Raw genomic sequence first — 27509 nt, forward strand, 5'->3', positions numbered from 1 at the left:
CCTTCCCCTAGCTTACTCTCATTTACTAGGCATCCTATATCAATTTAATATTTAAGGGATGAAATTGGGGGTTTATAAGTGTGAAATAACACCTTAGAAAGTTACAAGCTTGTTGGGAATGTGAAAGACTTGAAAACAATAATTTTAGAAAAGGACTGGGCCGCGTGCGTAGCGTACGCACATGGGTGTACGTGCGCATGCCTAGAAGCATTTTTAAACATGTGCGTACACACAGGCCTGTGCGTACGCACAGAAAGTAAAAATCTTTAGGGTTGAGCGAGCGCACAAGGTGTGCTAGCGCCACCACCAGCATGCCACTCCCAACGTGTGCATGCGCACAAGGCTGTGGGTATGCACAGCTTGTAAAATTTACGGAGTGCGCGTGTGCACAAGACTGTGCGTGCGCACACAAACCAGAAATCACAAATTCTGCAGAATCTGTAGAATTCATATTTCAGGCCCAAACTTTCAACGATCATATCTCCTTCCACAAAATTCAGATTTCAATAAAATTTAAATCATTTTAAAGCTTATGAAATTACCTTTCAATTGATAGAAAAACCATTAAATTCCGAAAACAATAGCTCAAGATATGATTCGTTGAAGTTCATTAAAATTCCATTTTTTTCCAAAACTCAAACTCCCAATTTTAAAACATTCACTTACCAAACTCATTCAAAACCAACCAAAACCAAACCTACGCCACACCAAGTTCCAATATACTTCATAACATACCTTTTGTGCCACAAGTCACCCTCTTACACCAATCAAAACTCAACCATTCACATCAAGAATATTCTAACTTCTCAATCCAATCCACAACTCAATAATTCAATCTCAACACACATTCAACATTCATATTTCAACAACATACAAAACACTCCATTTCACTAACCATCAAATATACACCAAGGCATACATATCTTGCATACCATATCTCATCAAAACTCCAAAATCAATAACCACATACATAATAATGCAATCCATCTCAACCCATTCAACTCATGTCCATCAACAGAGTCTCACCATTATCATGTATCAAGCACATTAACCCACATCATATAGACCTTTCACATATTGTACCAACAATTATTATCATTCACAATTACCCAACCACTACTCAAATACTCATCTCAAACCAATAATCACATAATCATATAACAATTTCAACAACCAATTAACCATCATAAAAAATTCAATTCCTATCCTATGGGTCGCTAGCCTAGATTTTCACACCACATTATATTTTAGATACAGGAAACCGAAACCATACCTTGGCTGATTCCCCACTCAACCCGGAACACTTTCAATTTCACTTTCCTCAAGCCTTCAAGGCTCCAACACCTTTCAAATAGATCTTCCAGCACCAAACGTCCACTCCAAGCCTTTCCAAGACTTCAACCAAGCTCCAATTTGATAATTTCAACTCTAATTAAACATAAACTCAACTAGTTCATATAATTGAACAATTTTAACACTAGGAAATATAAAATTGAACAAACAAGGGTTTGGAGTTTCCTTACCTTTGCCCACTGATCCTTGAGCAATACCCACAAGGAATCAAGTCTAGTGAACCCCTAAAACATGAAAATCATCAAGGAATTGAGTTCCTCAAACCTTAAACCCGAAATGACTATACCAGCAGAAATGGAGCTAGGAAAATGCAATTTACTTACAGTTTTGTTTAGATAGAATTGAAGAGCTCGATGAGCCTGACGCGTGGTCGCAAATGACTCGTCAATCGGAGCTCCGGATCAAAAGTTATGGCAATTTGAACTTGGAATGAGGGTTTGGGAACTTCTCCTTCTTCCCCTTTCTAATTCAGCGTGTGTTTTTGTGTTTTTTAGGGAGAGAGAGTGCTGAACTCTCAATATTAATGAGGTTTGGCTGGGCCTTGGGCCCAACTTGGGTCTGGTTGGCCCGGTTTGTCCTGTTCGGCCCAATCTTGGGCTGATTTCTTTAAAATTGGTGTCGAAATTCTCGTTTTAAATTTCTCTATCACATTAAACCATAAAAACTTCATTTCTCACCCCCTAGAATGTATTTTAATTTATGGGTTAATTAGCCACTAATTAACCAGGTTTTACATTCTAGCCACCTAAATGAAAATTTTGCCCACAAAATTCGAGCTCAGTTACCTGAAAATAGGTGAGGGTATTCTATCCCCATTTTTAATTCAAGTTCTCGGGTGCATCCTTATTTCTAGTTCGATTCCCAACAACCCTTACTAATGAGACTCCTCTTACTCAGAGTTTCTTTAAGCTGACTGATGAGCGGATAATTTATACACTTTTTGGCATTGTTTTTAGATAGTTTTTAGTATGATTTAGCTACTTTTTAGTATATTTTTATTAGTTTTTAAGCAAAATTCACATTTCTAGAATTTACTATGAGTTTGTGTGTTTTTCTATGATTTTAGATATTTTTTGGCTGAAATTGAGGGACCTGAGCAAAAATCTGATTCAGAGGCTGAAAAAGGACTGCTGATGCTATTAGATTCTGACCTCCCTGCACTCGAAATGGAATTTTTGGAGCTACAAAAACCCAAATGGTGTGATATTAATTGCGTTGGAAAGTAGACATCTAGGACTTTCCAGCAATATATAATAGTTCATACTTTTCCCGAGTTTAGATGACGCAAACTGGCGTTTAACGCCAGCTTTCTGCCCTATTCTGGCGTTAAACGCCAGAAACAAGTTGCAAGCTAGAGTCAAATGCTAGAAACAAGTTACAAACTGGCGTTTAACTCCAAGGAAGACCTCTACACGTGAAAGCTTCAATGCTCAGCCCAAGCATACACCAAGTGGGCCCTGAAGTAGATTTCTGCATCATTTACTTATTTCTGTAACCTTAGTAACTAGTTTAGTATAAATAGAACTTTTTCTCATTGTATTAGATGTCTTGGTTATTCTGGTTCCCCCTCTGGAGCCAAAGCCAATGAACACCATTATCACTTATGTATTTTCAACGGTGGAGTTTCTACACACCATAGATTAAGGTGTGGAGCTCTGCTGTTCCTCGAGTATTAATGCAAAGTACTATTGTTATTCTATTCAATTCATGCTTATTCTCTAAGATATTCATTTGCACACAAGAACATGATGAATGTGATGATTATGTGACACTCATCATCATTCTCACTCATGAACGTGTGATTGATAACCACTTCCGTTCTACATGCAAACAAGCTTGAATGTATATCTCTTGGGTTTCTAATCAACGATTCACATCGACTCCCCTCTGACAATGAGGCATCTGAATCCGAGATTAGAATCTTCGTGGTATAAGCTAGAATCCATTGGCAGCATTCTTGAGATCCGGAAAGTCTAAACCTTGTCTGTGATATTCCGAGTAGGATCTGGGATGGAATGACTGTGACGAGCTTCAAACTCGCGACTGTAGGGCATGGTGACAGACACAAAAGGATAGTAAATCCTATTCCTACACGATCGAGAACCAACAGCTGATTAACCATACGATATTTGTGCATGGTATTTTTCATCCGAGACGAGAAATTCGACAGTTGATTAGTCGTACAGAAACCGTAAAGGACCATTTTCACTGAGAGGATGGGAAGTAGCCATTGACAACAGTGATACCCAACATACAGCTTGCCATGGAAAGGAGTGTGAAGGATTGGATGAAGGCAGTAGGAAAGCAGAGATTTAAAAGGGATAAAGCATCTCCATACACCTATCTGAAATTTCCACCAATGATTTACATAAGTATCTCTATCTTTATTTTATGTTTATTTATCTTTTAAATTATTAAAACTTTATAACCATTTGAATCTGCCTGACTGAGATATACAGGATGACCATAGCTTGCTTCAAGCCGACAATCTCCGTGGGATCGACCCTTACTCACGTAAGGTTTATTACTTGGATGACCCAGTGCACTTGCTGGTTAGTTGTGCGAAGTTATGAAAAAGAGTGAGATTACAATTGTGCGTACCAAGTTGTTGGTACCATTGAGATCACAATTTCGTGCACCAAGTTTTTGGCGCCGTTGCCGGGGATTGTTCGAGTTTGGACAACTGACGGTTCATCTTGTTGCTCAGATTAGGTAATTTTCTTGTTTCAACCTTTATTTTCTTTTCAAAAAGTTTTCAAAAATCTTTCAAAAAATTTTTCTTTGTTTTTCGTTTTTCCAACAATAATTTTCAAAAAATCCAAAAAAATTTATAAAATCATAAAAATAAAGAATTTGTGTTTCTTGTTTGAGACTAGTGTCAATTTTTAAGTTTGGTATCAATTGCATGTTTTAATTTTTCTAAAAAAAATTTTCCGAAAACTGATGTATGGTGTTCTTCATGATCTTCAAGTTATTCTTGGTAAGTCTTCTTGTTTGATCTTCATATTTTCTTATTTTGTGCCTTTTGTTGTTTTTCATATGCATTTTTGCATTCATAGTGTCTAAACATGAAAAATCTCTAAGTTTGGTGTCTTGCATGTTTTTCTTTTCTTGAAAATTTTTCAAAAATAAGTTCTTGATGTTCATCATGATCTTCAAAGTGTTCTTGGTGTTTATCTTGACATTCATAGTGTTCTTGCATGCATCATTTGTTTTGATCCAAAATTTTCATATTTTGAGTCATTTTAGTTATTTTTCTCTCTCATCATTAAAAATTCAAAAAATCAAAAAAATATCTTTTCCTTATTTTACTCATAATTTTTCGAAATCTTTGGGTTGACTTAGTCAAAAATTTTTAAAATAAGTTGTTTCTTGTTAGTCAAGTCAAGATTTCATTTTTAAAAATCTTACCTTTTCAAATATTTTTCAAAAATCAAATCTTTTTCATTTTTTCTTAATATTTTCGAAAATTTTAAAATTTTTTTTTCAAAATCTTTTTCTTAATTTCATTTCAAATTTTTGAAAACTTTATTAACAATTGATGTGATTGATTCAAAAATTTGAAGTTTGTTACTTTCTTGTTAAGAAAGGTTCAATCTTTAAATTCTAGAATCACATCTTTTAGTTTCTTGTTAGACAAGTAATCAATTTTAATTTTAAAAATTAAATCTTTCTAAATTTCTTTTTCAAATCTTTTTCAAAATAAATTTTAATCATATCTTTTCAATCATATCTTTTCAAACATATCTTTTTTCAAAATTTGATTTCAAAAATCTTTTCTAACTTCCTATCTTTTCAAAATTGAATTTCAAATCTTTTTCAACTAAGTAATTGACTTTTTGTTTGTTTTTACTATTTCTTATCTTTTTCAAAACCACCTAACTACTTTTCTCTCTCTAATTTTCGAAAATCACCTTCCTCTTTTTCAAAAATCTTTCTAATTAACTAATTGTTTCAAATTTTAATTTTTATTTTATCCATTTTCTTAATTTTTGAATTTTAACTAATAATTAAAATAAAAAACAAAAATATTTTTCTTTTCTCTTAATTAAAATTCGAATTTTCTCCTCTCTCTCATCTCTTTCTATTTGTTTATTCATTTACTAACACTTCTCTTCATCTTAAAATTCGAACCCTCTCTTTTTCTCTGTGTTCGAATTTTTTTTCTTTTCTCTTTCTCCTATTCTTATCTTCTTCTACTCACATAAAGAAATTTTTATACTGTGACATAGAGGATTTCTCTTCTTTTCTGTTCTCTACTTTTTCACATGAGCAGGAGGAAGGATAAGAATATTCTTGTTGAAGCTGGTTTGGAACCTGAAAGGACTCTGAAGAGGAAGCTAAGAGAAGCTAAAACACAACACTCTGAAGAGGACTTTACTGAAATTTTCGAAAAAGAAGTAGAGATGGACGAAACCAATAACAATGGTAGAGGTGCAAGGAAGATGCTTGGTGACTTTACTGCACCAAATTCTAACTTCCATGGAAGAAGCATCTCAATCCCTACCATTGGAGCAAACAATTTTGAGCTAAAGCCTAAATTAGTTTCTCTGATGCAACAGAATTGCAAGTTTCATGGACTTCCATCAGAAGATCCTTTTCAATTCTTAACTGAATTTTTGCAGATCTGTGATACTGTTAAGACCAATAGAGTTGATCCCGAGGTCTATAAGCTTATGCTTTTCCCTTTTGCTGTAAGAGACAGAGCTAGAACATGGTTGGACTCTCAACCTAGAGATTGCCTGAACTCTTGGGATAAGCTGGTCACGGCTTTCTTAGCCAAGTTCTTTCCTCCTCAAAAGCTGAGCAAGCTTAGAGTGGATGTTCAAATCTTCAGGCAGAAAGAAGGTGAATCCCTCTATAAAGCTTGGGAAAGATACAAACAATTGACCAAAAAGTGTCCTTCTGACATGCTTTCAGAATGGACCATCTTGAATATATTCTATGATGGTCTGTCTGAATTGTCTAAGATGTCATTGGACCATTTTGCAGGTGGATCTATTCACCTGAAGAAAACACCTGCAGAAGCTCTGGAACTTATTGACATGGTTACAAATAACCAGTTCATGTACACTTCTGAAAGGAATCCTGTGAGTAATGGGACGCCTCAGAGGAAGGGAGTTCTTAAAATTGATGCTCTGAATGCCATATTGGCTCAGAACAAAATGTTGACTCAGCAAGTCAATATGATTTCTCAAAGTTTGAATGGATTGCAAAATGCATCCAACAGTACTAAAGAAGCATCTTCTGAAGAAGAAGCTTATGATCCTGAGAACCCTACAATGGCAGAGGTGAATTACATGGGTGAAGCCTATGGAAACACCTATAATCTCTCATGGAGAAATCATCCAAATTTCTCATGGAAGGATCAACAAAAGCCTCAACAAGGCTTTAATAATGGTGGAAGAAATATGTTTAGCAATAGCAAGCCTTTTCCATCATTCTCTCAGCAACAGACAGAGAATTCTGAGCAGAGCCCCTCTAGCTTAGCAAACATAGTCTCTGATCTATCTAAGGCCACTTTAAGTTTCATGAATGAAACAAGGTCCTCCATTAGAAATTTGGAGGCACAAGTGAGCCAGCTGAGTAAAAGAGTCACTGAAACTCCTCTTAGTACTCTCCCAAGTAATACAGAAGAGAATCCAAAAAGAGAGTGCAAGGCCATAACCTTACTTGGTGTGGCCAAACCTAGAGAGGAGGAGGAGGATGTGAATCCCAGTGAGGAAGACCTCATGGGATATCCTCTGGACAAAAAAGAGTTTCCATTTGAGGAACCTAAGGAATCTGAGGCTCATCTAGAGACCATAGAGATTCCATTGAACCTACTTCTGCCATTCATGAGTTCTGATGAGTATTCCTCCTCTGAAGAGGATGAAGATATTAATGAAGAGCAAGTTGCTAAGTACCTTGAAGAAATCATGAAGCTGAATGCCAAGTTATTTGGTAATGAGATTTGGGTGGATGAACCCCCCTTGCTCACCAATGAACTAAATAACTTAATTAGGCAGACATTACCTCAAAAGAAATAGGATATTGGTAAATTTTTAATTCCCTGTACCATAGGCACCAAGACCTTTAAAAAGGCTCTGTGTGACCTGGGGTCAGGCATAAACTTAATGCCACTCTCTGTAATGGAGAAACTGGGAATCTTTAAGGTACAGGCTGCCAAATTCTCATTAGAGATAGCAGACAAATCGATGAAAAAGGCTTATGGACAGGTAGAGGATGTGCTAGTAAAGGTTAAAGGCCTTTACATCCCTGCTGATTTTATAATCCTAGACACTCGGAAGGATGAGGATGAATCCATCATCCTTGGAAGACCCTTCCTAGCCACAACAAAGGCTGTGATTGATGTGGACAGAAGAGAGTTGATCCTTCAATTGAATGAGGACTACCTTGTATTTAAAACTCAAGGATCTCCCTCTGTAACCATGGAGAGGAAGAAAGAAAAGCTTCTCTCAATACAGAGTCAAACAAAGCCCCCACAGTCAAACTCTAAGTTTGGTGTTGGGAGGCCACAACCAAACTCTAAGTTTAGTGTTAAACCCCCACATTCAAACTCTAAGTTTGGTGTTGGGAGGCCCCAACAATGCTCTGAAAATCTGTGAGGCTCCATGAGAGCCCACTGTTAAGCTATTGACATTAAAGAAGCGCTTATTGGGAGGCAACCCAATTTTATTTATCTATATTATTTTATGTTTTCTTTAGGTTGATGATAATGTGGAGTCACAAAAACAATTGCAAAAATTCAAGAAAAATAAAAAACAATATTAAAAATAGCACACCTTGGAGGAGAAACTTACTGGCATTTAAACGCCAGTAAGGGTAGCAGAATGGGCGTTTAACGCCCAGTCTGGCACCATTCTGGGTGTTAAACGCCAGAAACAAGCACCAGACTGGCGTTAAACGCTAGAAAGAAGTAACAAGCTGGCGTTAAACACCAGAAATAGGTTGCAGCCTGGCGTTTAATGCCAGAAACAAGCAGCAATCTGGCGTTAAACGCCAGGATTGCACAATAAGGGCGTTTTGCACGCCTAAAAGGAGCAGGGATGAAATTTTGACCCTTCAGAATCTGTGGATCCCACAGGATCCCTACCTACCTGGTGCACGAAATTGTGATCACTACTTTGTCCATATTCAAATAATCCCCGGTCATGAATCCCAAAAACTTGGTGTTCAATCCCATGGCATTACACAACTTCGCACAACTAACCAGCAAGTGCACTGGGTCGTCCAAGTAATACCTTACGTGAGTAAGGGTCGATCCCACGGAGATTGTTGCTATGAAGCAAGCTATGGTCATCTTGTAAATCTTAGTCAGGCAGACTCAAATGTATGATGGTGATGAACGAAAATAACATAAAAGGTAAAGATAGAGATATTTATGTAATTCATTGGTAGGAACTTCAGATAAGCGCATGAAGATGCCTTCCCTTCCGTCTCTCTGCTTTCCTACTGTCTTCATCCAATCCTTCTTACTCCTTTCCATGGCAAGCTCGTGTAGGGTTTCACCATTGTCAGTGGCTACCTCCCATCGTCTCAGTGAAAGCGATTGGCATATGCCCTGTCACGGCATAGCGGAATTCAGCTGTCGGTTCTCGGTCAGGCCGGAATAATATCCATTGATACTTTTGCGTCTGTCACTAACGCCCCGCCTGCTAGGAGTTTGAAGCACGTCACAGTCATTCAATCATTGAATCCTACTCAGAATACCACAGACAAGGTTAGACCTTCCGGATTCTCTTGAATGCCGCCATTAGGTCCTGCCTATACCACGAAGACTCCGATTAAAGAATCCAAGAGATATTCACTAGAGCCTTGATTGCTTGTAGAACAAGAATGGTTGTCAGTCACCTTGTTCATAGGTGAGAATGATGATGAGTGTCACGGATCATCACATTCATCAAGTTGAAGAACAAGTGATATCTTAGAACAAGAACAAGCGGAATTGAATGGAAGAACAATAGTAATTGCATTAATACTCGAGGTACAGCAGAGCTCCACACCTTAATCTATGGTGTGTAGAAACTCCACCGTTGAAAATACGTAAGAACAAGGTCTAGGCATGGCCGTGAGGCCAGCCTCCCAATGATCTAAGATAGCATAAAACGAAGATAGCTACCAAAGTTCCTCTATTAAAATACAATAGTAAAAGGTCCTACTTATAGAAAACTAGTAGCCTAAGGTGTACAAAGATGAGTAAATGACATAAAAATCCACTTCTGGGCCCACTTGGTGTGTGCTTGGGCTGAGCAATGAAGCATTTTCGTGTAGAGACTCTCCTTGGAGTTAAACGCCAGCTTTTATGCCAGTTTGGGCGTTTAACTCCCATTTAGGTGCCAGTTCCGGCGTTTAACGCTGGAATTTCTTGAGGTGACTTTGAACGCCGGTTTGGGCCATCAAATCTTGGCCAAAGTATGGACTATCATATATTGCTGGAAAGCCCAGGATGTCTACTTTCCAACGCCGTTGAGAGCGCGCTAATTGGGCTTCTGTAGCTCCAGAAAATCCACTTCGAGTGCAGGGAGGTCAGAATCCAACAGCATCTGCAGTCCTTTTTAGTCTCTGGATCAGATTTTTGCTCAGATCCCTCAATTTCAGCCAGAAAATACCTGAAATCACAGAAAAACACACAAACTCATAGTAAAGTCCAGAAAAGTGAATTTTAACTAAAAACTAATAAAAATATACTAAAAACTAACTAAAAGATACTAAAAATATACTAAAAATAATGCCAAAAAGCGTACAAATTATCCGCTCATCACAACACCAAACTTAAATTGTTGCTTGTCCCCAAGCAACTGAAAATCAAATAAGATAAAAAGAAGAGAATATGCAATGAACTCCAAAAACATCTATGAAGATCAGTATTAATTAGATGAGCGGGGCTTTTAGCTTTTTGCCTCTGAATAGTTTTGGCATCTCACTTTATCCTTTGGAATTCAGAATGATTGGCTTCTTTAGGAACTCAGAATCCAGATAGTGTTATTGATTCTCCTAGTTAAGTATGATGATTCTTGAACACAGCTACTTTATGAGTCTTGGCCGTGGCCCAAAGCACTCTGTCTTCCAGTATTACCACCGGATACATACATGCCACAGACACATAATTGGGTGAACCTTTTCAGATTGTGACTCAGCTTTGCTAAAGTCCCCAATTAGAGGTGTCCAGGGTTCTTAAGCACACTCTTATTGCCTTGGATCACAACTTTATTCTTTCCTTTTTTTTTTCTTTTCTTTCTTTCTATTTTTTTTCGTTTTTCTTCTTCTTTTTTTTTCTCTTTTTTTTTTGTATTCACTGCTTTTTCTTGCTTCAAGAATCATTTTTATGATTTTTCAGATCCTCAGTAACATGTCTCCTTTTTCATCATTCTTTCAAGAGCCAACATTCATGAACCACAAATTCAAAAGACATATGCACTGTTTAAGCATACATTCAGAGAACAGAAGTAATGCCACCACATCAAAATAATTAAACTATTATAAAATTCAGAATTCATGCAATTCTCTCCTTTTCAATTAAGCACGTTTTTATTCAAGAAAGGTGATGGATTCATAGGACATTCATAACTTTAAGGCATAGACACTAAGACACTAATGATCATAAGACACAAACATAGACAAACATAAGCACTAAAATTCGAAAAACAGAAGAATAAAGAACAAGGAAATTAAAGAACGGGTCCACCTTAGTGATGGCGGCTCTTTCTTCCTCTTGAAGATCCTATGGAGTGCTTGAGCTCCTCAATGTCTCTTCCTTGTCTTTGTTGCTCCTCTCTCATGATTCTTTGATCTTCTCTAATTTCATGGAGGAGAATGGAGTGTTCTTGGTGCTCCACCCTTAGTTGTCCCATGTTGGAACTTAGTTCTCCTAGAGAGGTGTTTACTTGCTCCCAATAGTCTTGTGGAGGAAAGTGCATCCCTTGAGGCATCTCAGGGATCTCTTGATGAGAGGGGTCTCTTGTGTACTCCATCCTTTTCTTGGTGATGGGCTTGTCCTCATCAATGGGGGTATCTCCTTCTATGTCAACTCCAACTGAATAACAGAGGTGACAAATGAGATGAGGAAAGGCTAGCCTTGCCAAGGTGGAAGACTTGTCCGCCACTTTATAGAGTTCTTGGGCTATAACCTCATGAACTTCCACTTCTTCTCCAATCATGATGCTATGAATCATGATGGCTCGGTCTAGAGTAACTTCGGACCGGTTGCTAGTGGGAATGATTGAGCGTTGAATGAACTCTAACCATCCTCTAGCAATGGGCTTGAGGTCATGCCTTCTCAATTGAACCGGCTTGCCTCTTGAATCTCTCTTCCATTGTGCGCCCTCTTCACATATAACTGTGAGGACTTGGTCCAACCTTTGATCAAAGTTGACCCTTCTTGTGTAAGGATGTTCATCTCCTTGCATCATAGGCAAGTTGAACGCCAACCTTACACTTTCCGGACTAAAATCCAAGTATTTCCCCCGAACCATAGTAAGATAATTCTTTGGATCCGGGTTCATACTTTGATCATGGTTCTTTGTGATCCATGCATTGGCATAGAACTCTTGAACCATCAAGATTCCGACTTGTTGAATGGGGTTGGTAAGTACTTCCCAACCTCTTCTTCGGATCTCATGGCGGATCTCCGGATATTCACCCTTTTTGAGTGAGAAGGGGACCTCGGGGATCACCTTCTTCAAGGCCACAACTTCATAGAAGTGGTCTTGATGCACCCTTGAGATGAATCTATCCATCTCCCATGACTCGGAGGTGGAAGCTTTTGCCTTCCCTTTCCTCTTTTTAGAGGTTTCTCCGGCCTTGGATGCCATAAATGGTTATGGAAAACGAAAAAGCAACGCTTTTACCACACCAAACTTAAAATGTTTGCTCGTCCTCGAGCAAAAGAAGAAAGAAGAGAGTAGAAGAAGAAGAAATGAGGGAGAAAGGGATGGCTTTGTATTCGGCCAAAGAAGGGGAGAAGTGGTGTTTAGGTTGTGTGAAAATGAAGGAGTGAAGAAGGGTATTTATAGGGGAGAGGGGAGATGGTGTTCGGCCATTATGGGTGGGTTTTGGGAGGGAAAGTGGTTTGAATTTGAAGGGTGAGGTTGGTGGGGTTTTATGAAGGATGGATGTGAGTGGTGAAGAGAAAGATGGGATTTGATAGGTCAAGGGTTTTTGGGGAAGAGGTATTGAGGTGATTGGTGAATGGGGGAAGAAGAGAGAGGGTGGTGGTGGGGTAGGTGGGGGTCCTGTGGGGTCCACAGATCCTGTGGTGTCAAGGAAAAGTCATCCCTGCACCAAATGTTGCTCAAAATCACGTTTTGAGCTATTTCTGGCGTTAAACGCCGGGCTGGTGCCCATTCCTGGCGTTTAACGCCAGGTTCTTGCCCTTTTCTGGCGTTTAACGCCAGTCTGGTGCCCCTTTCTGGCGTTAAACGCCCAGAATGGTGCCAGACTGGGCGTTAAACGCCCAACTGCTAGGCTTACTGGCGTTTGAACGCCAGCAACATCTTCCTCCAGGGTGTGCTGTTTTTCTTCCTGTTTTTCATTTTGTTTTTGCTTTTTTCATTGATTTTGTAACTTCTTATGATCATCAACCTACAAAAACATAAAATAACAAAAGAAAATATATAAAATATAATCATTGGGTTGCCTCCCAACAAGCGCTTCTTTAATGTCAGTAGCTTGACAGATGGCTCTCATTGAGCCTTACAAATGATCAGAGCAATGTGGGAACCTCCCAACACCAAACTTAGAGTTTGAATGTGGGGGTTCAACACCAAACTTAGAGTTTGGTTGTGGCCTCCCAACACCAAACTTAGAGTTTGACTTTGGGGGCTCTATTTGTCTCTGATTTGAGGGAAGCTCTTCAAGCTTCATCTATATGGTGACAGAGGGATATCCTTGAGCCTTAAACACAAAGGATTCTTCGTTCACTTGAATGATTAGTTCACCTCTATCAACATCAATCACAGCCTTTGCTGTGGCTAGGAAGGGTCTGCCAAGGATGATGGATTCATCCATGCGCTTCCCAGTCTCTAGGACTATGAAATCAGTAGGGATGTAATGGTCTTCAACTTTTACCAAAACATTCTCTACAAGTCCATGAGCTTGTTTTCTTGAGTTGTCTGCCATCTCCAATGAGATTCTTGCAGCTTGTACCTCAAAGATCCCTAGCTTCTCCATTACAGAGAGAGGCATGAGGTTCACACTTGACCCTAAGTCACACAGGGCCTTCTTGAAGGTCATGGTGCCTATGGTACAAGGTATGGAAAACTTCCCAGGATCTTGTCTCTTTTGAGGTAATTTCTGCCTAGACAAGTCATCCAGTTCTTTGGTGAGCAAGGGAGATTCATCTTCCCAAGTCTCATTTCCAAATAACTTGTCATTTAGCTTCATGATTGCTCCAAGATATTTAGCAACTTGCTCTTCAGTGACATACTCATCCTCTTCAGAGGAAGAATACTCATCAGAGCTCCTGAAAGGCAGAAGTAAGTCCAATGGAATCTCTATGGTCTCATTTTGAGCCTCAGATTCCCATGGTTCCTCATTGGGGAACTCTATGGAGTTCAGTGCACGCCCATTGAGGTCTTCCTCAGTGGCGTCCACCTCCTCTCTTCCCTCTCCATATTCGGCCATGTTTATGGCCTTGCACTCTCCTTTTGGATTTTCTTCTGTATTACTTGGGAGAGTGCTAGGAGGGAGTTCAGTAACTTTCTTGCTCAGCTGACCCACTTGTCCTTCCAAATTTCTGATGGAGGACCTTGTTTCATTCATGAAACTTTGAGTGGTTTTGATTAGATCAGAGACCATGGTTGCTAAGTTAGAGGTATTATGCTTAGAACTCTCTGTCTGTTGCTGAGAAGATGATGGAAAAGGCTTGTTATTGCCAAGCCTGTTTCTTCCACCATTATTATTATTGAAACCTTGTTGAGGTCTCTCTTGATTCTTCCATGAGAAATTTGGGTGATTTCTCCATGAAGAATTGTAGGTGTTTCCATAGGGTTCTCCTAGGTAATTCACCTCTTCCATTGAAGGGTTCTCAGGATCATAAGCTTCTTCCTCAGATGAAGCTTCCTTAGTACTGCCAGGTGCATTTTGCATTCCAGACAGACTTTGAGAAATCAGATTGACTTGTTGAGTCAATATCTTGTTCTGAGCCAGTATGGCATTCAGAGTATCAATCTCAAGAACTCCTTTCTTCTGACTAGTCCCATTGTTCACAGGATTCCTTTCAGAAGTGTACATGAATTGGTTATTTGCAACCATTTCAATCAGCTCTTGAGCTTCTGTAGGCGTCTTCTTCAAATGAAGAGATCCTCCAGCAGAGCTATCCAAAGACATCTTGGATAGTTCAGAGAGACCATCATAGAAGATACCTATGATGCTCCATTCAGAAAGCATGTCTGAGGGACATCTTCTGATTAATTGTTTGTATCTTTCCCAAGCTTCATAGAGGGATTCTCCATCCTTCTGTCTGAAGGTTTGGACTTCCACTCTAAGCTTACTCCATTTTTGAGGTGGAAAGAACTTTGCCAAGAAGGCATTGACTAGCTTTTCCCAAGAGTCCAGGCTATCTTTAGGTTGTGAGTCCAACCATATTCTAGCTCTGTCTCTTACAGCAAAAGGGAATAGCATCAGTCTGTAGACCTCAGGGTCAACCCCATTAGTCTTGACTGTGTCACAGATTTGCAAGAACTCAGCTAAAAACTGATGAGGATCTTCCATTGGAAGTCCATGGAATTTGCAATTCTGTTGCATTAGAGAAACTAATTGAGGCTTAAGCTCAAAGTTGTTTGCTCCAATGGCAGGGATAGAGATGCTTCTCCCATAGAAGTTGGGAGTAGGTGCAGTAAAGTCACCCAGCACCTTCCTTGCATTGTTGGCATTGTTGTTGTTTTCGGCTGCCATGTGTTCTTCTTCTTTGAAGAATTCGGTCAGGTCCTCTAAAGAGAGTTGTGCTTTGGCTTCTCTTAGCTTTCGCTTCAAGGTTCTCTCAGGTTCAGGGTCAGCTTCAACAAGAATGCCTTTGTCTCTGCTCCTGCTCATATGAAAGAGAAGAGAAAAAGAAAATGTGGAATCCTCTATGTCACAGTGTAGAGATTCCTTGAGGTGTCAGAGGAAAAGAAAAGTAGAAGAAGGAAGTAGAAGAATTCGAACTTAATTAGATAGAGTTCGAATTGTGCATTAAGAAGGAGTAGTACTCCATAAATAGAAGGATGTGGGAGGAGAGGAAGAAGATTTTCGAAAATTCAATTAAAAAGATTTTGAAAATATTTTGAAAAACACTTAATTGATTTTCGAAAATAAAAGTAAGAAAGAAATCAAGTGATTTTTGAAAAAGGATTTGAAATTAGAAATAAAAAAGATTTGATTGAAAACTATTTTGAAAAAGATGAGGTTAAGAAGATATGATTAGTTTTTAAAGAGATGTGATTGAGAAGATATGATTTGAAAACAATTTTAAAAGATATGTTTTGAAAACAATTTTAAAGGATTTGATTTTGAAAATTAGTGACTTGCCTAACAAGAAAAGATATGATTCAAACATTAAACCTTTCTCAACAGAAAAGGCAACAAAATTGAGATGTTCAATCAAATCATTAATTGTTAGTAAGTATCTTTGAAAAAAAAAGAAATTGATTTTGAAAACATTTGATTGAAAAGATATGATTTGAAAAAGATTTGATTTTGAAAAACTTTGAAAACTTGAAAAAAATTTGATTTGAAAAACAAAATCTTCCCCCTAGCACCATCCTGGCGTTAAACGCCCAGAATGGTATACATTCTGGCGTTTAACGCCCAAAATGCACCCTTTTTGGGCGTTAAACGCCCAACCAGGTACCCTGGCTGGCGTTTAAACGCCAGTCTGTCTTCTTCACTGGGCATTTTTGAATGCCCAGCTTTTTCTGTATAATTCCTCTGCAGTATGTTCTGAATCTTCAATTCTTTGTATTATTGACTTGAAAAGACACAAATTAAAAATATTTTTGGATTTTTTTTTAATAATCAAAATGCAACAAGAATCAAGTAACAATGCATGCAAGACACCAAACTTAGCAGTTTGTATACTACTGACACTATATGAGACGCATAAACACTCAAGCCAAAAGAATTCAAAGATCAGAGTACGAAATCATCAAGAATTACTTGAAGATCCTTTAAGACACATGAATGAATGCATGCAATTGACACCAAACTTAAGATGAGACACTAGACTTAAGCAAGAAACATCAAATATTTTTTTGGTTTTTATGATTTTGTAAATTTTTTTTGTGTTTTTCGAAAATTAAGTGGAAAAAGATATCAAAATTCTTAATGAGAATTCCAGGAATCAGTGCAATGCTAGTCTAAGACTCCGGTCCAGGAATTAGACATGGCTTCACAGCCAGCCAAGCTTTCAAAGAAAGCTTCGGTCCAAAACACTAGACATGGCCAAAGGCCAGCCAAGCCTTAGCAGATCACTGCTCCAAAAGCAAGATTGATAAAAATCATCAAGCTCTTGTGATGATAAGTTGAAACCTCGGTCCAATGAAATTAGACATGGCTTCTCAGCCAGCCAGATTTCAACAAATCATCATGAAACTCTAGGATTCACCTTCAAGAATTTCGAAAAAAAAAAATACCTAATCTAAGCAACAAGATGAACCGTCAGTTGTCCATACACAAACAATCCCCGGCAACGGCGCCAAAAACTTGGTGCACGAAATTGTGATCACTACTTTGTCCATATTCAAATAATCCCCGGTCATGAATCCCAAAAACTTGGTGTTCAATCCCATGGCATTACACAACTTCGCACAACTAACCAGCAAGTGCACTGGGTCGTCCAAGTAATACCTTACGTGAGTAAGGGTCGATCCCACGGAGATTGTTGCTATGAAGCAAGCTATGGTCATCTTGTAAATCTTAGTCAGGCAGACTCAAATGTATGATGGTGATGAACGAAAATAACATAAAAGGTAAAGATAGAGATATTTATGTAATTCATTGGTAGGAACTTCAGATAAGCGCATGAAGATGCCTTCCCTTCCGTCTCTCTGCTTTCCTACTGTCTTCATCCAATCCTTCTTACTCCTTTCCATGGCAAGCTCGTGTAGGGTTTCACCATTGTCAGTGGCTACCTCCCATCCTCTCAGTGAAAGCGATTGGCATATGCCCTGTCACGGCATAGCGGAATTCAGCTGTCGGTTCTCGGTCAGGCCGGAATAATATCCATTGATACTTTTGCGTCTGTCACTAACGCCCCGCCTGCTAGGAGTTTGAAGCACGTCACAGTCATTCAATCATTGAATTCTACTCAGAATACCACAGACAAGGTTAGACCTTCCGGATTCTCTTGAATGCCGCCATCAGGTCCTGCCTATACCACGAAGACTCCGATTAAAGAATCCAAGAGATATTCACTAGAGCCTTGATTGCTTGTAGAACAAGAATGGTTGTCAGTCACCTTGTTCATAGGTGAGAATGATGATGAGTGTCACGGATCATCACATTCATCAAGTTGAAGAACAAGTGATATCTTAGAACAAGAACAAGCGGAATTGAATGGAAGAACAATAGTAATTGCATTAATACTCGAGGTACAGCAGAGCTCCACACCTTAATCTATGGTGTGTAGAAACTCCACCGTTGAAAATACATAAGAACAAGGTCTAGGCATGGCCATGAGGCCAGCCTCCCAATGATCTAAGATAGCATAAAACGAAGATAGCTACCAAAGTTCCTCTATTAAAATACAATAGTAAAAGGTCCTACTTATAGAAAACTAGTAGCCTAAGGTGTACAAAGATGAGTAAATGACATAAAAATCCACTTCCGGGCTCACTTGGTGTGTGCTTGGGCTGAGCAATGAAGCATTTTCGTGTAGAGACTCTCCTTGGAGTTAAACGCCAGCTTTTATGCCAGTTTGGGCGTTTAACTCCCATTTAGGTGCCAGTTCCGGCGTTTAACGCTGGAATTTCTTGAGGTGACTTTGAACGCCGGTTTGAGCCATCAAATCTTGGGCAAAGTATGGACTATCATATATTGCTGGAAAGCTCAGGATGTCTACTTTCCAAAGCCGTTGAGAGCGCGCCAATTGGGTTTCTGTAGCTCCAGAAAATCCACTTCGAGTGCAGGGAGGTCAGAATCCAACAGCATCTGCAGTCCTTTTTAGTCTCTGGATCAGATTTTTGCTCAGATCCCTCAATTTCAGCCAGAAAATACCTGAAATCACAGAAAAACACACAAACTCATAGTAAAGTCCAGAAAAATGAATTTTAACTAAAAACTAATAAAAATATACTAAAAACTAACTAAAAGATACTAAAAACATACTAAAAATAATGCCAAAAAGCGTACAAATTATCCGCTCATCACTACCCTACCTCTCTCTCTCTCTCTCTCACTCACCAATCAAATCATATCCTTTTCCCTATATTTTCTTCACCAAACACCTCCATAACTCTTCCCCAAAAACTCCACCTACCTCACTTTAAAAATTCAAACACTTTTTACTCCCAAACCCAACCCTAATGACCGAAACCCAACCCTCTCCTCACCCCTATATAAACCCCTCACTACTCCTTCATATTCACACAACACAAATACCTTTCCTCCTTCTTGGCCGAACCACATATAACCCTCCATCTCCTCTATTTTCTTCTTCTTCCCCTTCTTTCTTTCTTCTTTTGCTCGAAGACGAGCAAACCTTTTAAGTTTGGTGTGGTAAAAGCATTGCTTTTTGTTTTTTCATAACTATTTATGGCACCTAAGGCCAGAAAAACCTCTAGAAAGAGGAAAGAGAAGGCAAAAGCTTCCACCTCCGAGTCATGGAAGATGGAGAAATTCATCTCAAAGGTCCATCAAGACCACTTCTATGAAGTTGTGGCCAAGAAGAAGGTGATCTCTGAGGTCCCTTTCATGCTCAAGAAAAATGAGTATCTGGAGATCCGACATGAGATCTGAAGAAGAGGTTGGGAAGTTCTCACCAACCCCATTCAATAAGTCAGAATCTTAATGGTTCAAGAGTTCTATGCCAATAAATGGATCACTAGGAACTATGATTAAAGTATGAACCCGAATCCAAATAATTGGCTTACAATGGTTCGGGGGAAATACTTAGATTTCAATCCAGAAAATGTAAGGTTGGCGTTCCACTTGCCAATAATGCAAGAAAACGCACGCCCCTACACTAGAAGGGTCAACTTTGATCAAAGGTTGGACCAAGTCCTCATGGACATATGTGTAGAAGGAGCTCAATGAAAAAGAGACTCAAGAGGCAATCCGATTCAATTGAGAAGACCGGACCTTAAGCCTGTGGCTAGAGGATGGTTGGAGTTCATCCAACGCTCCATTATTCCTACTAGCAACCGATCTGAAGTGACTGTGGATCGGGCCATCATGATCCATAGTATCATGATTGGGGAGGAAGTGGAAGTTCATGAGATCATATCTCTAGAACTCTACAAGGTGGCTGACAAGTCCTCCACCTTGGTAAGGTTAGCCTTCCCTCATCTTATTTGTCACTTATGCAATTTGGCTGGGATTGACATAGAAGGAGACATCCTCATTGAAGAGGACAAACCCATCACTAAAAAGAGGATGGAGCAAACAAGAGAGCCCACTCATGGACCTCAACAAGAGCATGAGGAAGATCCTCATCAAGAAATCCCTGAGATGCCTCAAGGGATGCAATTTCCTCCACACAACTATTGGGAACAACTCAACATCTCCTTGGAAGGCTTGAGTTACAACATGGACCAACTAAGGGTGGAGCACTCCATCATTCTCCATGAGATTAGAGAAGATCAAAGAGCTATGAGGGAGGAACAACAAAGGCAAGGAATAGACACAGAGGAGCTTAAGAGCACCATTGGTTCTTCAAGAGGAAGACGCCACCCTCACTAAGGTGGACTCATTCTTTAATCTCCTTGTCTATTTATTTTTCTATTTTCGGTTTTGAGCTTTATGTTTGGCTATGTTTTGTGTCTTTATTACATGATCATTAGTGTCTAATGTCTATGTCTTAAAGCTATGAATAATTCCATGAATCCTTCACCTCTCTTAAATGAAAAATGTGCATAATTACAAAAGAACAAGAAGTACTTGAATTTCAAATTTTATCTTGAAATTAGTTTAATTAGTTTGATATGGTGGCAATACTTTTTGTTTTCTGAATGAATGCTTGAACAGTGCATATTTTTTATAGTGAAGTTTATGAATGTTAAAATTGTTGGCTCTTGAAAGAATGATGAACAAAAAGAAATATTATTGATAATCTGAAAAATCATGAAATTGATTCTTGAAGCAAGAAAAAGCAGTGAATAACAAAGCTTGCGAGAAAAAAAAAGAAAAAAAATGGCGAAAAAAAAGAGAAAGAAAAAAAGAAAAAAAAGCAAGCAGAAAAAGCCAGTTGCCCTTTAAACCAAAAGACAAGGGTAAAAAGGATCCAAGGCTTTGAGCATCAGTAGATAGAAGGGCCCAAGGAAATAAAATCCAGGCCTAAGCGGCTAAATCAAGTTGTCCCTAACCATGTGCTTGTGTCATGAAGGTCCAAGTGAAAAGGTTGAGATTGAGTGGTTAAAGTCGTGATCCAAAGCAAAAAGAGTATGCTTAAGAATTCTGGACACCTCTAATTGGGGACTTTAGCAAAGCTAAGTCACAATCTGAAAAGATTCACCAAATTATGTGTCTGTGACATTTATGTATCCGGTGGTAATACTAAAAAACAAAGTGCTTAGGGCCACGGCCAAGACTCATAAAGTAGATGTGTTCAAGAATCAACATACTAAACTAGGAGAGTCAATAACACTATCCAAAATTCTGAGTTCCTATAGATGCCAATCATTCTGAATTTCAAAGGATAAAGTGAGATGCCAAAACTGTTCAGAAGCAAAAAGCTACTAGCCCCGCTCATCTAATTGGGGCTAAGTTTCATTGATATTGTGGGATTTGTTGTATATTCTCTTCTTTTTATCCTATTTTATTTTTAGTTACTTGGGGACAAGCAACAATTTAAGTCTGGTGTTGTGATGAGCGGATAATTTATACGCTTTTTGGTATTGTTTTTAGATAGTTTTTAGTATGATTTAGCTACTTTTTAGTATATTTTTATTAGTTTTTAAGTGAAATTCACATTTCTGGACTTTACTATGAGTTTATGTATTTTTCTATGATTTTAGGTATTTTCTGGCTGAAATTGAGGGACCTGAGCAAAAATCTGATTCAAAGGCTGAAAAAGGACTGCTGATGCAATTGGATTCTGACCTCTCTGCACTAGAAACGGAATTTTTGGAGTTACAAAAACCCAAATGGCACGCTCTTAATTGCGTTAGAAAGTAGACATCCAGGGCTTTCCAGCAATATATAATAGTCTATACTTTGCTCGAGTTTAGATGACGCAAACTGGCGTTTAACGCCAGCTTTCTGCCCTATTCTGGCGTTAAACGCCAGAAACAAGTTGCAAGCTAGAATCAAATGCCAGAAACAAGTTACAAACTAGCGTTTAACTCCAAGAAAGACCTCTACATGTGAAAACTTCAATTCTCAGCCCAAGCACACACCAAGTGGGTCCGGAAGTGGATTTCTGCATCATTTACTTATTTCTGTAACCCTAGTAACTAGTTTAGTATAAATATAACTTTTTCTCATTGTATTAGATGTCTTGGTTATTCTGGTTCCCCCTCTGGGGCTGAAGCCAATGAACACCATTATCACTTATGTATTTTCAATGGTGGAGTTTCTACACACCATAGATTAAGGTGTGGAGCTCTGCTGTTCCTCGAGTATTAATGCAAAGTACTATTGTTCTTCTATTCAATTCATGCTTATTCTTATTCTAAGATATTCATTCGCACAAAAGAACATGATGAATGTGATGATTATGTGACACTCATCATCATTCTCACTCATGAACGCGTGATTGACAACCGCTTCCATTCTACATGCAAACAAGCTTGAATGTATATCTCTTGGGTTTCTAATCAACGATTCACATCGACTCCCCTCTAACAACGAGGCATCTGAATCTGAGTTTAGAATCTTCGTGATATAGGCTAGAATCCATTGGCAGCATTCTTGAGATCCGGAAGTCTAAACCTTGTCTGTGGTATTCCGAGTAGGATTTGGGATGGGATGACTGTGACGAGCTTCAAACTCGCGACTGTAGGGCGTGGTGATAGACGCAAAAGGAGAGTAAATCCTATTCCTACATGATCAGGAACCAACAGCTGATTAGCCATACGATATCTGTGCATGGTATTTTTCATCCGAGATGAGAAATTCGACAGTTGATTAGCCGTACAGAAACCGTAGAGAACCATTTTCACTGAGAGGATGGGAAGTAGTCATTGACAATGGTGATACCCAACATACAGCTTGCCATGGAAAGGAGTGTGAAGGATTGGATGAAGGCAGTAGGAAAGAAGAGATTCAAAAGGGATAAAGCATCTCCATACACTTATCTGAAATTCCCACCAATGATTTACATAAGTATCTCTATCTTTATTTTATGCTTATTTATCTTTTAAATTATCAAAACTTTATAACCATTTGAATCTGCCTGACTAAGATTTACAGGATGACCATAGCTTGCTTCAAGCCGACAATCTTCGTGGGATCGACCCTTACTCACGTAAGGTTTATTACTTGGACGACCCAATGCACTTGCTGGTTAGTTGTGCGAAGTTATGAAAAAGAGTGAGATTACAATTGTTTGTACCAAGTTATTGGCGCCATTGAGATCACAATTTCGTGCACCACTGACCTCATACTTGATACATCAATATCCCTTCCTCAAACTTGAGGGATTTGCTCCTTAGGTCTGTATGACTCTTTTGTTGGCTTTTTCATTGTCTCTACTATCAATACTAAGGAAATAAGGTATTTTATACCTCTGGTTCCATTTTAATACAAAGACGTCTAGCACACCATGAAATTCCACCTTCTCCTTGACGTATAGTCTCGTCAATATTTTTGATAATTAGTTTACTCCAATGGACGGAATGGATTTGGTTACTTATCCCACGATCATCTAACAACCTTACTCTCTGTCCTAGACCTCGGCAATCTATTCCAAAGTCAATGGCTATCCGTTCTCACCTTAAGTGTAGAACCTTCAATGATTGCAGCATTTCGAATGGTTTCTATTGGTTACTTTCTATTTCCTAACATGTCAACTTTTGACGTTAGGCACATTAACCTCTTCATATACCTTCAATTTCGTCCCTTCATTCCTCCAAATTGCTCTCTTGTCTTCCTCCATCTCTCCTTGATTTTCTTGTTTAATGGACTTCAATATCCTCGATAGCTCCTTATCCTCCTTGGTCATACAAGCAATACCCAGAGATTTTCCTGCTTAGGTGTCTGCCGCCGCTTCCCGAGGTCGTGTTTGCACGCATCCTGAATCCCCTTTTTGTAAGGCATATCAATCATTTCATGTAGTTTATTTAAATCTGGGCCTCATGAATACTGGCACTGATGTTTGTCTCCTTTCAAGGTCTGGAAACCTTCGTCGTATCTAGGCGTCCAACAAACGATACATCTTAAAGTGCTAACTTAACCGTAGGTAATATGGTTGTCAAGAATTAAGGCTCCAATATTCTTCGTAGTGCCACAGGTGTATTTTTCATGCTAGAAAGTCTTGCTATAGGGAATTATTGCTTTAATGGGTTCATCTAGGAGTTGTACGTGATGAAAAGTTCGGGGTGAGTTAATTTCCAAAAGGGTGTTAGGTTCAGATTGACGAACGAGCAACGCGGAGGGTGTTTACAAGAAATCAAAAGAAAATCTTGCATGTGATCAAACAGAGCTATACCAAAATAATGAAATGCATAAGAAGAGGAATCAAGGTACATCTTAAGATAAGAGCTCAAATGAAGAACCTTTGATAGAAGGAGCAGAGTGTATAGGATCAAAAAGAGTCCCAGCTGATATTGAAGTATATGATTTGCAAATGAGAGCGACTCTACTCACCGCGAGTTTCCAGGATTCAAGGATTACGTGGCCATACCAAGACAGGTTCAAGCTCATTTTGGAAGACAGAAGATTCGTGTGCGAAAAAGGGTAAAACTTAAAAGATGCTCAAGTCATTTAAGAAGGAGTCCAGATAAAGTTTCAATGCAGGTTTCAAAAGAAGATTAGATCGGTTCGCGCAGACTCTATTGGCACACTCCCCTCCACATGAACCTTTTGCTGTTCTCTTCCTCCTTCACTGGCATGACCAGCGCTCCTCCCAGGAAGACACTTAGTCGGACAGTTTTCTCTTCTAATACTCCTTTCAGCTCGATCCTAGGTTCTACCAATTATAATGGTGTCTTTCATCGTGGTACAATCAAGACTGATCCGGCTTCCTGCACTAAGCCTATCGCAAAGCTTGCTTTCTCTCCGAGATGGGGGGTTCTCGTATACTTTCAGGATTGTCTCGGAAACTCTCTCGCGATAGCGATTTGGTTTCATCTTTACTCGCCTCTCGAACGATTAACAACTAAAGGTTGAATCTGTTCCATTCCTCATCCTCGCAGTTCACTGTCCTTGCTTTCAAACAATAACCCCGCACAGTCCTCAATACTTTCGATCCCCTATAATATATAGTCCTACCCGCTTCCACTGTACCACTCTGATTCGTTTGTCTTCAAGAATTTGTCATTTGGTGTCACTACCTCACGTAGCAATCTTACGTTGGTTCCAAGTTAACTACCTTAAATCCTAACTTGTCACTCATATTCTCAAGTGCAAATAAACGCGATATCAAAGCATTGTATATCATAATTGAAATTACATTAGCAATTTCGCGATTACCTCTACCTCGTGGTGACCAACTGGCACCCTAAGTCCTCCCTTGTGGACAGTTTCAGGACATATGCCCAGGACGACTGCACTTATAGCATAAACCCGAACTGAAACAACACGGCCTATTTGGGTGATAGCTTCTGTATTTCTGAAAACTTGAATCATCTGAAGAAGCTACTGACCATTTTCCTTTTCTCTTGAATTCTTGGCCCCTTGGTGCGAAGTTCTGATTATGTTCCCTTCGGGGAAATTATCGGCCACCATTCCTTTCCATGGCAGCCTTCTTTAAACATTCTTCCACCACCCTACTCTTGTTTACCAGGTCTGAGAAAACCCTGATCTCCATCGGGCCCACTAAACTCAGTATGTTACTCCGGAGTCTTCCTTCATGTTTGATGCACTTCCATTCCTTAAAGTCTTCCGGAGCACCCTGACAAATCTTGGAAAATCGACATAATTCCTCAAACTTGTTTGTATATTCGGCTACAGACATTTGACCTTACTTCAATTGTAACAATTCAAGCTCCTTAGCTGTGCTGACCGAATTGGGGAAGTACTTTTTGTAGAATTCTAACTGAAAGACATTCCAAGGTATTGCATTCTCGTCTTGCTGCAGCAAGTGTCGTGTACCTTGCCACCAATGTTGGGCTTCACCTGTTAACTGGTAGGTTGCAAATTCAACATGTTGATTTTCAGGGACTTGTTGTGCATGTAAAGGCCGTTCCATCGCCTGAAACCAGTTATATGCCTCTGTGTGGTTTGTCGCTTCTCTAAAGTTGGGCAGGTTCACCTTCAAGAAGGTTGCTAAAGTCATTGGCCCCTTCTCTCTACTACCACCATTCCCATTACTGGCTTGATTCCCCAATGCCGTAGCCGTAGCCTGCATAGCAGTAGCCATGTTCTCCAGGACAGTCATAAAGTCCGCGGGATTATTCTCAGGTTCCGTATTACTAGCCCTATCTCTCCCTCGACCGTGATCGCATCCACGAGTCGTCATCTGGTCCCTGTTAACACCTAACAAGTGATATCAAGGTGATCAGTCTCAATATCGCAAGTCTAGTGCTTCAAAGTTCCAAATACGTACTTATGAGCATTATGATATATATATATCAGGCAGATATCCTAAATAGCACATAAACACAGACACAGAGAATGCACAAAAGCATAGTTAGTCCGTCTCTCAGGCTCTACAGGAACGAACTGCTCTGATAACATAATGTAACACCCCACCGCACAGAGTCTTATGCTTAAGTCATAAGACAGAGGTGGTGAGGTATTACGACTTCTAAAGATAAATATAGTACGTGTAGTATTGCAAAAAGGTTTATAACTAGGAGCCTTTGAAGAAAAGTGCGTAAATCAAAACCGATAAATCAAAAGCGCAACACTCCGATCGATAACGTAAACGACGCTGATATAAGATAATCTAACCTGAAAAGCCATATAGAAGAGTGCCAACAATACATATATCAAGGCTCAGGACTCGGTTTGTGAAGATAACCGGTCCGAGCATACAGTATACATACATATATAGTAAGAAAATCCCAAAAGACAACATACAAATCATGTTTCTCTAAAATAACCTCTAAAATGGAGTAATACAATTATATATATAGATGACTAACTTAAGGATCTTCGGTCTAACTATATATTCCCTTTCCAAATCCTACAATCCTCCAAACTGCCAACAGTAATGGAAAAGCAAACACAAGTATATATATATATATATATATATATATATATATATATATATATATATATATATATATATATATAATTGTATTACTCCATTTTAGAGGTTATTTTAGAGAAACAGGATTTGTATACACACAGTGGAGAATATAAACATCTAACAATTACACATGATCAAAATAAAACCCAAAAGACTAAGGATCTCCGCTAAAAGGAAATCTCCAGCATGAATCAGTGAGGGGCCTCACGTCCTGCATCTGAAAACCACAAAATTCGTATGGATGAGAACCGAAGGTTCTCAGTATGGTAACAGTGCCCAAATATCTAACATGTAATGTCTTGGGAAAGCCGAAGGCAATCTTAGAACTTCCAAATTATAATCAAAGTGCATAAACATAACTAAACCATAACAAATGTAAATAGACGACTAACTTAAGGATCTTCGGTCTAACTATATATTCCCTTTCCAAATCCTACAATCCTCCAAACTGCCAACAGTAATGGAAAAGCAAACACAAGTATATCAAGCAAAGAATGCACAAGTAAGAAGCAGATAAGGCAAATAGACAATTAGCAAGTAATGATGAAATCACTTAGGCAATCCAACAAATCACATATAATGCATATGATGCATGCCTATCCTAGTGGGTGATGAGTCTCATCCGTTGGTTGCAAAGCCAACCCGACATGTCCTGGTAGCTAACCAT

General features: G+C 39.0%; 1 non-coding gene across 1 annotated transcript; it reads left to right on the forward strand.

The window, feature by feature from the left end:
- The first annotated feature begins 14736 nt into the window (after positions 1–14736).
- Positions 14737–14844, forward strand: LOC130938426 (small nucleolar RNA R71). The gene has a single exon (XR_009069592.1). It is a non-coding gene; the product is annotated as a small nucleolar RNA R71 (small nucleolar RNA).
- The last annotated feature ends 12665 nt before the right edge of the window (positions 14845–27509 follow it).

The sequence above is a fragment of the Arachis stenosperma genome, chromosome 6, assembly GCF_014773155.1.
Source record: "Arachis stenosperma cultivar V10309 chromosome 6, arast.V10309.gnm1.PFL2, whole genome shotgun sequence".
Taxonomy (NCBI): Eukaryota; Viridiplantae; Streptophyta; class Magnoliopsida; order Fabales; family Fabaceae; genus Arachis; species Arachis stenosperma.